This window comes from Mustela nigripes, chromosome 6 (genome assembly GCF_022355385.1).
Source record: "Mustela nigripes isolate SB6536 chromosome 6, MUSNIG.SB6536, whole genome shotgun sequence".
Lineage (NCBI taxonomy): Eukaryota > Metazoa > Chordata > Mammalia > Carnivora > Mustelidae > Mustela > Mustela nigripes.
This window is the reverse complement of record NC_081562.1, coordinates 90901887-90914584: the sequence shown is the minus strand read 5'-3', so window position 1 is coordinate 90914584 and position 12698 is coordinate 90901887. Positions and strand designations below refer to the sequence as shown.

The 12698-nt window shown below is 32.5% G+C and overlaps 1 pseudogene; it reads right to left on the bottom strand.

Moving 5' to 3' along the window:
* The window catches only part of LOC132020371 (olfactory receptor 6C6-like), an 89815-nt pseudogene extending 77799 nt beyond the window's left edge, over positions 1-12016 (bottom strand).
* Between the last annotated feature and the right edge of the window lie 682 nt (positions 12017-12698).

The following is a 12698-nucleotide window of genomic DNA, read 5'->3' as shown; positions in this document are numbered from 1 at the left end:
CCTATGTTCAGAACTACTTCCTGGACCCCTTCATTGATGCCTTGAAATACAAGGAAGTAAAACAAAATTGTAATGACATTTCAGGGACCTTGATTGTGAAATAATATTTGATATATTTGATTACATAAAATATACCATTTAAATGGATTTTAAAAAATTTTTTAATTTATTTTTTTAATAAACATATAATGTATTTTTATCCCCAGGAGTACAGGTCTGTGAATCACCAGGTTTACACACTTCACAGCACTCACCATAACACATACCCTCCCCTCCCCAATATGTCCATAACCCCACCCCCCTCTCCCAACTCCCTCCCCCCAGCAACCCTGTTTTCTGAGATTAAGAGTCACTTATGGTTTGTCTCCCTCCCGATCCCATCTTGTTTCATTTATTCTTCTCCTATCCCCCAGTCCCCATGTTGCATCTCCACTTCTTCATATCAGGGAGATTAATTTATAATATGGCTATAGAAATGTCTGAATTAAATATGTGCCTTACATCACCTTTCTATAGGAATGCTTCAGATATTTAAGCAGTGCTGGTTAGTAGTGGACTCAGAATATAGGGTCTGTTTATTAGACCCCAAATTCTGTATTTGACTAAAGAAAAATTCACCAAGGAAACACTTTTAGCCAAATAGATGTTTTCATAAGACTCCTCAAGTAAAACGTACATGGAATGAAATCAGTATAAGTAACATTTAAAAATATTATCCCTAATATTAAAAAAGGCTCACAGAGACTTAACCTATAAAATGCAGTACATCTTTTTAATGTAAGATTAATAATGTACAAATGAAATTAATCTGTGAGTTAAGAATGAAAAGAACTTTCAAAAGATAATATAAATGTAGTGATCACTAGCATAACATAACTAATTTTCCTTTAAAAAGTGTTGAACTTTTAAATATATATAAATTAAGAAAAAAATGGGAATCTGAATATGTAAGCAATGTGGTTTTTAAGAGCAATACTCCTTGGCATCGAGTAGGCAGGAAGGACGGCTGAGTGCAATGAGGTCAGGAAACCTGGGAAGCTCCTTCTAATGCAGGCAGAACTTTTTGGCAACTCTCTGTATCAATTGTTGTACAGCATTAACTGCAGTTCATTCAAAAGATCTGACTCTGGTGGAATCATTTTTCCACATCATTTTTTCACCTTTGCCCAACCTTCTCTCATTTCCTTCATTGGTCTAGTAGGTGACTTCACTCCCAAGGAGACAATACTAAGAATTATATCCTCCTCATCCAGAGTCCCTGATCTGACAAACTGGGTGTTTCCAGCGACGAGTGGACTTAATGACTAAGTTATTAGAAATTGTCAGTTTCTGGGAATTTAGATTGCAATAATAACCCTCACCTGTCTTGAGACAAGTTGCTAGAGGAGGCCTGTGTTATAGGAATAAAAGTCCCTTACTGCTCAGGCCCACTAATAGTAGCTTACCTGAGGGCCCAGACTGAGAAGTTATAGTCCTCCAGGTCTTGTTCTAAGACAATAGGTCTTGTTCTAAGACTTTTTCAGCCCAAGGGTAATTACAACCAGTTTCCTAAATTCCTTAAAATGTCTAAAATATTAAAAATATCTTTTTAAAAAATCTTAATATCAACAACAAATTATTTTTGAGTGCTTATTCTACCCCAAGCTGTATGTCAAACACTTCATTTCTCTTCAACTTACATAGAGAAAATTTCATAATGCACAGTACTATCTCAATCACATCAACAAGTATCAATTTATAGCCAACTTGTTTCATCTACAAACAGGTCTATTCCTTCCAACCCCTACTTGATTATTTGAAACAGATACATATATTATTTCATATACATTTCAGTATGACTCTCTAAAAATATAAATTTTTTAAACATTGATGATAATATATAATATAGCACATAATTCACTGTGTACAGCTTGATGAGTTTTCAAAAGTACTGATACTCATGTAACCATTACACAGATCCAGATACAGCACATTTTCAGTACCCAAGACATCTCTTTCATGCCACTCAATATCAATATCCTCTCAAATGCATCTGCTCCGCTGACTTACAATACCAAGGCTCAGTTTTGTATAATCACGACCATCAAATGAATAAGAATACATAGAACGTACTCTGCGGGGTCTAGTTTCATTTGTTTGACATCATGTCCGTAGAGTGGTCCAAGTTGTTGTGTTAGCAATTTATAAGTTATAGTCTATTATAGAAATATAGCACAATTAATTTAGCCATCTCCTATTAATAAATATTTAGGTTGTTTCCTATATGTGACTATTATAAATAAAGGTCAAAGAACATTCTTGTACATGTTTTTTTGGCAGACATAAACACTCACATCTGTAGAATATAGGACTAAAAGTGGATTGATAGGCTATCTGCTAGCCATATGTTTAGCTTAGTTGACATTTTCAAACAACACTCAAAAATAGTGTACTGATTTATCTTCCTATCAGCAATGTATATGTACTATAATTGCTTCATATTCTTGCCAACATGAAACTTTGTCAGACCTATTAACTTTTACCATATTATGACTGATGATGTTGAATACCCTCATATGCTTTTCAGGTATCAGACATCCTGTTTTGTGAAGTGCTTATTCAAATAATTTGTCCTTTCTATTAGATTTCTTTCTGTTTGAATTTATTTTTAGGACTTTTATTAATTTTCTATATGTCAGTCCTTTGTCAGAGGCGAATACTGAAGTTATCTCTTATCTATGTCTTGTCTGTTCATGTTGTTTATGTTAAATTTGTAAAACAAAAGATCTTAACTTTAATGAAGTCCAATCCATCCTTTCATTTCTGTTGTTGATAGAGGGTTCTTCGTTTTTTGTTTTGTTTTGGGGGATTTGTTGTTTGAGAAATCTTTGTTAACTAAACATCATGAAGGTAGATAACTATGTTCTATTATATAAGTTTCACTCACAGTTCTTACAAACTAAGGTTAATGGCCCATGTGAAATTGACTTTTTCTATGGTTTGAGATAGAGAAGTATGGTCTTTTTTTCCATGTGAATATCAAAATAACAGAATTATTTCTTGAAAAAATTTACCTTTCTCCTTGAATTCAGTGGCAATTTTGTCATCATCAGTTGATATGTGAGTGAATCTTTTTGAGGTTTCATCACTTAATTTCATTGGTATGCTTCTCTCTGAACCAACACTATACTATTCTATTTATAGTAGCTTTATAATAAGTTTTCATATCAAGTAGTGTAATCCAAATAACTATCTTCTACTTCCTCAAGTTTACTTTGTTCTTATCAGTCCTTTGTTTTTCATAAAACTTTAAAAACCTTGGCAACTTCTACAAGTAAAAAATTATCTTCAGTGATTTTAAGATCGCATTGAACCAACAGGCCACTTTGGGGGAAATTAATGTCATTATAACATTAAGAACTCTAATCCACTAAAACAGTCTCATTTGTGTCTTTGATTACTTTCAAAAATATTTTCATTTTAACTGTATAGAGGCCTTGCACAACATTGATAGACATATTACTGGTATTTGATAGATTCATTCCTCAGCCTTTGATAACACATTGCTATTTTACATGGACTTTTTAAATTTTTATTTTCTAATTGTTTGTTGCTAGTTTTAGAGGTATTATTGTTCTTTAATATTGACTTTTATCTAGTAATCTTCCCAAATTTAGTAATTATTAATTCTTAAATTTAGTGATTAATTCAAGTGATTTTTACATGTAGTGAATTTTAAATATGTCAATACACAATCAAATAATATGCAAATAATGACAGGCTACTATATTTATTTTTTTCTTTATTGCTTTGTCTGGGTCCCCCCAATAAAATAATAAATAGAAATGGTGGGAGTGGACATCCTGTTATATTCCTCAACTAAACAGAAAAGATTTCAGCATTCAGAATAAAATACTTAGGAATAAATTAACCCAAGGAGGTGAAAGTCTGTACTCTGAAAATTATAAAACACTGATGAGGTAAATTGAAGATACAAATAAATGAAAAGACATTCAATGCTCTTGGATTGGAGAAAATGATATTGGTAAAATGTTCATACTATCCAAAGCAATCTATAGATTTGATGCAATCCCCATTAAAATACCAATGACATTTTTCACAGAACTATAACAAAGAATCCTAAAATTTGTATGGAACCATAAAAGCCCCCCAAACAGCTAAAGCAATTTGACCCCCCCAAAATAAACCCTATAGGTATCACATGCCTTGATTTCAAATTACATTACAAAGTTATAGTCATCAAAATAGAGCAAAATAGGGTGGTGGTACTGGAATGAAAACAGGTAAAAAGATCAATGGAATACAATAGAAAGCCCAGAAATAAACCCAAACAAATGGTTAATCAACCTATGACTAAGGAGGCAGGAATATACCATGGGGAAAAGACAATTTCTTCATTAATGGTGTTGGGAAAACTGGACAGCTTTGTGCAAAAAAAATTGGACCACTATCTTACACCATATACAAAAATAAATGTAAAATGGATATAAGACTTGAATGTAAGACCTAAAATCATAAAATTCCTAGAAGAAAACAAAGGAAATAAGCTCTCTGACATTGGTCTCAGCAATTTGGGGGGGGGGACCAGTCCCCTCACTCAAGGGCAACAAAAGTTAAAATAAACAAATGGGATTACATCAAACTGAAAAGCTTCTGCGTAGTGAAGTAAACCATCAACAAAACAAAAAGGCAAACTACTGAATAGAAGATACTTGCAAATCATACATCTGATAAGAGTTGATATCCAAAATATGTAAAAAAGTCACACAACTTAATATCAAAAAGAATACACAACCCAGTCAGAAAATGGACAGAGAACTTGAATGGACATTTTCCCAAAGATAAACAGATGACCAACAGGCACATGTTCAACTTCACTGATCATCAGGGAAATTCAAACCAAATCACAATGATATACCACCTCATACCAGTCAAATTGGCTATCATCAAAAAGACAAAAAGTAACAAATATTTGTGAGGTTATAGAGAAAAGGGAACTCTTGTCTACTGTTGGTGGAAATGTAAATTGGTCCATCCACTTTAGAAAACAGCATTCAGGTTCTTCAAAAAATTAAAAATAGAACTACCAAATGATTAAACAATTCCACATCTGAGTATTTATCTGAAGAAAATAAAAACACCTATTTTAAGATACATATTACTGCACCCCTGTGTTCACTGTGGCATTATTTACAATAGCCAAGATATGGAAATAACTTATGTGTTCATTGATAGATGAATGAATAAAGAAGGTAGGATATATATAATGTATAAAATGATATATTATTTATAATACATATTATATATACATGTTAACATGTATTTTATATAATTTAATAAAATATAATTATATAATTATATGTATTATATAAATAATCTGTAATGGACTATTACCCAGCCATAAAAAAGAATGAAATCTTGCCATTTGTGACAACATGAATGAACCTGGAGGGTATTACACTACATGAAATAAGAGAAGGACAAATACCATATGATTTCACTTATATGTGGAATCTAGAAAACAAATGAACAAAAACACAAAACAAGGGTGCCTGGGTGGCAGTCAATTGAATGACTCTTGGATTTGCCTCAGGTCATAATTGCAGAATTGTGAGACCAAGCCCCACATTGTCCTCTGTGCTCAGCATAGACTCTGCATGAGACTCTCTCTCTCTCTCTCTCTTTTTGCCCCTGCCCCCAGTGCTCTTTCTCTAAAATAAATAAATAAATCTTTAAAAAAAACAAAACAAAACAAAATAGAAACAGACTCATAGGTAGAAGAAATGGTTTCCAAAGGAGCTAGGGGTTGGGTGGCAGGTGAAAGAGGTGAAGGAAATTAAAAGGTACACATTGCCAGTGATAAAATGAATCATGGGGATGTAATGTACAACACAGGCAATATAGCCAAGAATACTGTAATGATTTTGTAAAGTGCCTGATGGTAGCTAGACTTATCATGAGGATAATTTTTTATGTAAAAATATTGAGTCACTGTAATTTACACCTAAAAAAAATATATTGTATGTCAATTATATTTCACTAAAAAATAATAACATGTTGTCTAGATTCCTTTTATCAGATTAACAAACTTAGTTTCTATTCCTAGTTTTCTGAGAATGCTTAATAATGAGTGGGAATTATGGTTTATAAAATGCTTTTCTCTACATTACTGAGATTATCGTATTTTTTCCTTCATTCTACTAATGTGGTGGATTGTATTTATTGATTTTCAATGGTTAAGCCAACCTAGAATTTCTGTAATAAACCTCACTTTATGGTTACACATATCATTTTCTAACACTCCATTTAACTTGATAATTCATATTTAAGGATTTTTATAATTACTATGACAGAAATCAACCTGTAATTTAACTTCTTGCAAAAATGTTTCCAATTTTGGCATGAAAGATATTCTGCCCTCATAACCAAGTTGAGAATTATTCTTCCTTTTACTCTTCTCTGGATTGGTTTATATAAAATTAGTATTGTTTTCTTTAAATATTTGGACTAATTTACTAGTGAAGCCATTTGGCCCTGAATTTTCTTTGTGAGAATATTATTAATTATAGATTCTATGATTCTGAGTTACATTGACACATCTTTATATTTTCTTTTTCTTTCTGTCTAATTCTTTTATTTCTGTTTTTAACATAAATTAATATGTGATTTTAGGTAAACTATTTCATTGGCTTAATGTTCTTTATAACATACTTTATTATTCTTTTAATATTTGTTGCATCTGTATTGATATTCCTGTTTTTCATTTGGATAATTTCCCATTTTTTCTCTTTTGCTTCTTCTTGACTATACCTACAAGTTTAACTTTCTTAAAAATAATTTTTGCAATTGCATTTATTTTTTATATTATATTTATTCTCTATGCAGCTGATTTCTACTTTTATTATTCTTCCTTCTAACTATTTTGTTTTAGCTTGTTCTTCTTATAGTCTATTAAAGTGAATGTTTAGGTCACTGGTTTTTCAATATATTAAATATTCTAATTTTATATTTAAATAAAAATTTCCCTCAACACAATGGTATAATGCACACATTTTGATATGTTACATATTATTGTAAGATGAAAGAAAAGTTACCATTACAAACCAGATCTCAAGAAATTACTAGAGCATAAACTATAGGTTTTTCCCAAGTGCACAGGATTAATCCAAGGAAATAATATGAAAATGAAAAGCAGTACTGAATGCCCAAACCAGGTGTTTATTGTGTAAATATAGTAGCTTGATGTGAAAATTATTTATGATAATATGCACAATTAAGTTTATTATGGAAAGAAAAAATATCTTTGAATGAATTTTTAAAAAACTACATGTGAATCTATCTAGACCCACCTTAGGAAGTGCTGAAAGGGGAAGATGAAAATGTATTTTTATTTTTATAAATATTCATATGTGTTCATATGTTTCCTTCAAATATTAAAAAGAATTAATTGCTTTGAGTTTTCTAATGTTTTCCTATTTTATCCTTTTTAATGATTGAAAAAAAATGATTATTGGAATAGAGTTGTGATCTTTCAGCTTCCATATATTTTAGGAAAGAAAGGCAGGAAATGCAGACTACTTCTTGACCATCTGGTTTTTTACTGTTGCCTCTTGACCTGTGTCTGTTGTTATTTTTTATCTCTGTGTCTCTAAGGACACTGAGCCCACTGCTGCATCTTAGGATTTTTGCCCAGATTCATTACAAAAGCTAATCAGTGATGTTTGAAACTGGGTCACCAAGGACTTAGTTGTTTATTATTTAGTTTGAAATTTATCATATAAATCTTAATAGTGTAAAAGCCTCTTATCCTTTCCAGAGAAGTCATAATGGTGACTTCAAAACAAGAGGGGGAAATGTTTTAACTATATTTTACTTTCAACCAAGAGAGAGCTAGAAAATACTTCCTGGGCAAAAAGAGGACCAAAATTCTTGGTCTGAAAATCTCAGTGTGATGAAGATGAAAAATACAAGCAGTTCCAGGCTCTCCCAGAGCATCAGGCAGAGTAAGTAGAGTCATAAACTGAGAACCTAGTAAATCCCACACAAACCTTTTCTAATAGATCCTCTTCATCAAATTAACTTTTAGGGCTCATTGTTAAATAATTAACTGAAGGTAAAATTAACCCTTGGAAGAGTAAGTATAGGGGACACTTCATTTTACTTTTTATCTTTACTTTCATCTTTTTCCATCTTTGGTAAATTTACATGTTAATTTTTCTCTGAAAAGCAAATGTAACATGATTTACCAAAATCAGATGTAAATAATATTTATTATATAAAGACACAGATCTTTCTGAGATGTATTTTTTATGTTTCTTTTTATAGTTTACATAAAGATAATGTAGAGTGATGTGCAGTGAGAAGTTATCTCTGCCACACACTCATTTTCTCTTTAAAGAGAAGATGTATATTACATTAAAATCACTGATACGACAAAGTTTGTCATCCTAGATAATTTTTAAAATATAAAACTCTTGGGTTTTTTATTTTTTTAAAGATTTTATTTATTTATTTGACAGAGAGAGACATCACAAGTAGGCAGAGAGGCAGGCAGAGACAGGGGAAAGCAGGCTCTCTGTTGAGCAGAGAGCCCAATGCAGCACTCAATCCCAGGACCCCAAGATCATGACCTGAGCCAAAGGCAGAGGCTTAACCCACTGAACCACCCATGTGCCCCTAAAATATAAAACTCTTTTAAAGATGAAAACTATTTGCTTAAACCTTATCTCTTAAAAACAGCATTAATGAATGGAATAAATGAAAAACATTTTGGAACAAGGGTTACCACCTAGAGGGTACAGGAAAGAGCATGGTACCATGTAAAGCTCTAGGAGCCACTGGAGTGAAGAATAATAGATTGAGGAAGTTAAGGAGGCTTGAGAGTATCTTTCTACTTCATTAAAATTATCCTTTGTAGTTATTATGGTGTGCCCCTTTAGTTCCTGGGAAGATCAAAGTTCTTCAAAAAAATATCATTGTCACTGGAGTCCAGTGAAGGTGACAGTAAACCTTGGGGTTTAGTTGTAGTAGCTGGATATACAGTGAGAGATGACCCTGCCCTCATCTCTGGAGAAAGTGAGTATTTTACAGGACAAATGAGAGCCAGTCACAGCACAAGCTAACTGATTTTTGCCAGGAAGTTGAAAAGCATATTGCCTTCTATCCACTTATATAAGAGACACCCAAAATCTGGAGCTACCAGCTCAAAACTAAAAAAGTTTTTGATGATGTTAGTAACACTAAGTATGATAGCTAAGGAAAAACGATAGAAAAACCATTAAGCCAATGCAAAAATTAGTGAGTTCTTAAACTTCAGTTTCAAAATATGAAAATATGCATTAAAGAGACATAAATGGAAATTTAAGAGGGAAAAAAATCTTTCTCTGTGGAAGACAAGAATAAAAGTTTTAAACGTAAGCTGAACAGATGACTATTTCATGGTGTAAACTGTGTGAATTAACACCCAACAGAACCAGCCTTTATAAAATATATGTCAATAATCTTGAAAAATGACACAATACATTACAGTAACTTTAGCACAGATACAATTAAAGTGGCATAGTGAGTTGAAGGAAACCATGATAGGAATGAAGTTTATAGATGATACCTTTGTAAATGTATACAAAATTTCTGAGCATCTTTTTCCTTGAAATTTCATTTTCAGGAATTATTACAAAATCATGCAATAGTGTTCATAAAAACCTGGTTTTTGCAGACATTTTAACCTTTGTAGAAAACAAAGATTTATAAAAGGGTGTTAGAAATTGATTCAAAACTTTAGCTATTCTCATATAAATTTTTGAAATAATAAGAATTTACCGAAATAAAGAGCATCAGAAACGATGAATACCCAAATTCGTATCAACATGGATAGGACTGGAGGACATTATGCTGAATAAAATAATTCAAGGAGAGTCAATTATCAGATGGTTTCACTTATTTATGGAGCATAAAGAATAACACAGAGGACATTGGGAAATGGAGAGGAGAAGGGAGTTGGGGGAAATTGGAGGGGGAAACAAATGATGAGAGACTGTGGGCTCTAAGAAACAAACTGGGGGTTTGGGAGGGGAGGGGAGAAGGGGTTGGGTGAGCCCGGTGGTGGGTATTGAGGAGGGCACGTATTGCATGGAGCACTGGGTGAGGTGCATAGACAATGAATTTTGGAACACCAAAAAAAAAAAAAAGAAAAAATTAGATTACATTCAATTTTAAAAAACTGGAATTACATAAATACAGTGGGTTGAAATTAAATAGAATTAAAAGAAGTATATTTTGTAATAGAAATGTAAAAATAGTTATAATATATTTTAAGAAAAAATAGCATGTGAAAAATTATTATTTAAATATGTAAATTTTTTACCTCCAGTTTGAATATCTTACTGACAGAGTCCTCAAGAAAGCAAAACAACTACAAAGAAAAATACAACTATTTAACTGTTTGAAAGCTAAAGCAAGTCACAGATGCCAGTTAATAGTTCAGCCAGCATGAAAGGTAATAGCATATCATGAAACCACCACCCTTTTTGCTGTTTTTACCTTTCATGCTGCCTGAACTATTAATTTTAGATACTGGTACATATAAAAGTTTAGTAATTAAAATTAGTGACAAAGCAGTTTCTTTTTTTAAGATTTATTTATTTATTCATTTATTTGAGAGAGAGAGAGAAGTTGGGGCAGAGAGAGAGGGAAAGAGAGAATCTCAACCAGACTTCCCACTGAGGGCAGAGTTTGACCTGGGGCTTGATCCCACAACTCCAAGATCAGACCTGAGCCTAAAGCAAGAGTCAGACACTTAACTGACTGCACCACCCAGGTGCCCTAGAAAGCAGTTTCAAGATGAAACCCAAATAGGACAGAAGATAGCTTTGAATATGTAGGCAACTGAATAAGATATGTATGTATTTATACAACAATATGTCTTGCCATTGACTATAAGTCTAGGATTGTTAGTTTCAGAGCTATCCCAGTAAAAAAGACAGCAGTTCCTGATTTCAACAAACTTAACCTTCTCACCGAAAGTGCTAAAATGGAAGTAACAATTATTTGTTATGAGAGCACAAATAAGGACCAGTCAATACAGACATAAAGTTGAGAAATCTTCTCAGTAGAAATGATGCTCAAAGTGAAAATCACAAATAAGGAATTATACCTGGGTAGTGTTGGAGACTAGGAAGTAAAGATGGAATGTGGAAGGACAGAGAGAGATGTGGAAGGAGAGATTTTTTTTCCCCAGATAGATTACCAGTGTAAACCACTTAACACAAGGCCTACGACATGATAAATTCTCAGTAAATATAATCTATTCCTCTTACTATAAGAAATGTGGAGTAGAAAGAAGGTATCACTTACACAGACCATAAATCCCACTTAGGATTTTGTGGTTTTGAGGCCATGTCACATGAATTATCTGTAGGACAGAGATAATAGTAGCTGACATAAATGAAGCATATACTATGCATCAGATTTTATCATAAATACATTACCTCATCTAATCATTTTAGCTGTATATGGTAGATACTCTTATTATCTCCATTTTAGTGATTAAAACACCCTGAAGGCCTGAGAGGTTGGGAAACTTGCCTGAAGTCATAGAGATGTGGGCAGGAAAGCCAGGTATTGCATGATGGAGGTCTCACAATAGGTGTGCTCTTAATCAGCATGATGCTGCCACTACAGCTTAGAGTGAGAAAGAGAGTATAGACAGGTGTGTAGGGAGTATATTCAATATTTTTAATTTGATTCTGAACTTAGTGATAATGAGGTATTACAATGTTTTCCATACTTAAACAGACCAAAATATGTGAGGTTTTTTCCAGCTGTGTATCTTTGGTCCCAACATTTCTTCATATGAAGCAGACAAATTGTGCATTAAAATACTCTCTGTATCGTGTATCCGGTGGACACTGAGTGTAAATTACATACTGCCAGAGAAACTTAAGAAGAGAGTCAGAGGAGTGATCCAACAATTTAGAAGTTGAAACATGAAACAAGACATAAGCACATGCTTCGTCATCGTGCCACGATGCAAAATACAAGTCACAGATGGATCAGCAGCCCTGATGGAGCCCAGATCAGCTGTTATAGGTTTACATTTTATCATGACCAAATCTTCAAGAAAAGTCATAAAACAAACTAAATGGAGATATTCATCTTTGAAATAAAGAAGAAATGTTAGATATAAGAAGAAATCACAATTTTGTTGAATCACAATCTAATCACATGAGAAAATCCTTTCTTGGGTATAGATTAAAATTGTGAGGGAAAAGAAAATGAGATAGTAGAACAATTTTTTAAAATATGTTTAAAAAATCTATTACAAAACTGCCAAAAGAATAAAATAAAATTAAAAAATTGAGTAGCCAGAGTATTGGCAATATCATTTATTAATTTATAAAAGAAACCACATGTTCCTTTGTATGCTATCTCTTGTAGTCACTGTTTATTGCCATCTAGCTTTGACACACTCTATTCAAATAAAATAACTCTAAATTTTACATCAAACTGAATAAAATTTAGTAGTCAGTGATGAAAAACCACACAGTAACAACCTTCATCTTATTGGGACTGACAGAGGACCCTCAACTTCAGATTCCAATTTTTATATTTCTACTTCTCACTTACATATTGAGTATAACTGGGAATCTGACCATCATATCCCTCACTTTAGTTGACTCTCACCTTAAAACACCAATGTA